At 46.9% G+C, this 2,606-nt stretch overlaps 1 protein-coding gene across 1 annotated transcript in view; it reads right to left on the bottom strand.

Annotated features, from left to right (window-relative positions):
- The window catches only part of LOC107097652 (zinc finger protein 391-like), a 16,646-nt gene extending 15,584 nt beyond the window's left edge, over positions 1-1,062 (bottom strand). Inside the window, exon 1 of the mRNA XM_015394882.1 lies at positions 678-1,062. The gene's annotated coding sequence lies outside the window, so the exon portion shown is untranslated. The remainder of the gene's footprint in view (positions 1-677) is intronic.
- Between the last annotated feature and the right edge of the window lie 1,544 nt (positions 1,063-2,606).

Genomic DNA, 2,606 nt, shown 5'->3' with positions numbered 1-2,606 from the left:
GATGTGAATTGGAGCTATAGAAATAAACTGAATAGAATTTAAATGAAATAAAAGAAAATAGTAATTTTATCCCCTGGTTTATTTAAAAAAAATCCTGATTAGTTGTTTTAATCATAGAGGAAATTAGGTCAAAGTTTTTTCCCTAACCTGGAAAACAGTGAAATCGTTTCCAGATCCCAGGAAGTGACCCGGAGGTGCTGACCGTTACCTGGCTGCTGTCACAGCCACGCAGCCTCACGCACACTGACCCACGCACGGCGGCGGCCGTCCCCTCCAGCCGCGGGTCTCCCTCCGCCTCCAGCTCACCGTTTCCTGCGGAAAGGTGCTGCTGTGTGCGGAGGGAGCCGCAGCAGCAGGGCCGAGCTGTTAGCCTGTAGCAGCTAGCCAGTGGCCATCTTGTTTACCGAGCAGCAGCGCAGCTAGCTGCAGCTAGCATCCCTCTGAAAGTGAGAGTGCGGCGGCCGCAGCGGGAGGAGCTCCATCGGCCGCTTCCAGCCGCCCGGGGCCGCTTCCTGCGGGGAGCAGGGGGCGGCTGACATCCGGACACCGAGCAGCAGAACCGGGGGCGATCACAGCGACGGCCCGGTCCCCCGTCAGACCGTTAAACAGGCTCCGAACCGAGCGGAGCTCTGCGGCTCGGAGCTGAGGAGGAAATCCCCGGAGAAGGAGCCTCTTACCTGCGGCTGGTCCGCTTCATGTTCCGCTAATGTGGCTTTTCTCGGTTCGGTTCGGTTCGGTTTCCCCTCCGCCGCTGTAACTCAGTCCTCCGGACCCGCCACGTCCACCTCGGCAGAACACCCTCTCCTCCTCCTCCTCCTCCTTCTCCTCCTCTTTCACGGACTGATTCCCCTCCCTCCTTCCTTCATACCTTCCTTTCCTCCCTCCTTACTGCCGCTCGTGCACACACACCCGTTCAGGCGGGTATCTGGGTCACCATGACAACAGCGGCGGTAGGTGGGTACAGCTGTGTGGACGCGCGCGGAGCGGGCGCGCGCAGTCCTCTCGCGCTCTGCCTTTTGATCTTTTGATCCACATTGTTCCGATCGCACGCGCCGATGTGCTAATTAGAATTAGTGGATGAATGGGGAGCAGCACGCGCCCCGCTGAGGAGAGCGCGAGGCAATTATCGGATGTGACGTCACACATTTTCAGGCTGAACTGCAGTTATTCTGTCCTTTTAAATCACTTTTTTATCTATAAATGTTTAACAGCTCCTAATTTAAGTACCGCTGTAATGATTTATATGCTATAGTTTAATTAATTTTTCATATTGTTATACTATTTTATCCAAATATGTATTAGTTTCAGTCTAATCATTTGATAGATGCAAATACATTTCATTGTTTTGTACTTGTGACAATAAAGTTAAATTTGATTCTATTCATTTCAACCAGTTTATGTATAATCTTTTTTTTTTTTTATCAGGGGTGGATTTAGGAAATTTGGGGCCCTAGGCAAAGACAGACGGGGGCCCTCTGAATTGAAAAGACAACAGACTCATTATGAATAGATCTTGAGGTTTAATTTTGTTTGTATTTTATTAGAAATATTATGCTTTTAACTTTAGATATTCTTTTGAAATGTTTTTGTAAATGAAAACAATAAAAAGATAATTATTGTGTCTGTGTGAACCAGGGCTCTAATGGCCAAAGGTTTCTGACTGGTGATAAACCTGAACAAGTTGAGCTGCAGCCAGGTTTCAGTGAAATAACAAGGAGGAAAGGTGCGTCACAGGGGTGGATTTAGGAAATTTTGAACCCATGGGCATAGGTTTGCATAGGAACCATAGGGACATGTCCCTAACAAAATTTTGGACCGACCTACTTGTCCCTACCAATAATTGAATGTGAACAACATGTTTATAATCCAGCGTTGTTGCAGCAGTGGCTTCTTTTCATGAGACAGGAGTTCTGAAAACTGCTGTTAAAATGAACAAAGGCTGTAAACTATCAACATTTCTGATTCCCTTTACCGATATTTCGTTGTTATTACTTTTTTCAGTTTTTGCTGGAGTTCAGGTATAAATAACAGCTGTTATTTCTTTTATAACACGGGCTGCTCAGTGGCTAATGTAGCTGTTAGCAACAGGACTGCATCAGCAGGCAGCAAAACAAGTCACCAAGACGGCGTCTTTTACTGAAAGAGTTTAATTTCCATATTTTCCTAGAATGTGGACCTTAAAACAAGGAAGAGAAACAGTTAAAACACATTAAGTCTACAAAGTCTTTCACTGTTCCTAACACCACCTTAGAATTGACCCAGAGACAGGTCTAATGCTACAATCAGACCTAAAGCAGCAGAGGCAGCAGGAGCAGCTAGTTTACATGCTAAGTCAATCGTTAGCACACATCAAGGCGAAGCAAAAGATCCTGCAGCCATTTTGAGCAGCTGAAGCAGCGCCTCATGAGCTTCTGATGCGCTGCAAATGAAGCTTCTGCTGGATGCGCCGCATCGACCAATCAGAGAAGCTGATCTGGGAGCTGGCAGGGAGTCAGACGCAGCACTGCTGATGCAGAGCGCTATGATCACTCCTCTGTAACTGTTTATTAACGCCATAAAAAGCAAAAGATGTAGAAACCTGCCGGCAGAATATGTTGGCTTTGATT

This window comes from Cyprinodon variegatus, unplaced genomic scaffold (assembly GCF_000732505.1).
Source record: "Cyprinodon variegatus isolate N-32 unplaced genomic scaffold, C_variegatus-1.0 Scaffold713, whole genome shotgun sequence".
NCBI classification, from domain to species: domain Eukaryota; kingdom Metazoa; phylum Chordata; class Actinopteri; order Cyprinodontiformes; family Cyprinodontidae; genus Cyprinodon; species Cyprinodon variegatus.
Note: the sequence above shows the minus strand (reverse complement) of the source record. Positions and strands in the feature narration are given on the sequence as shown.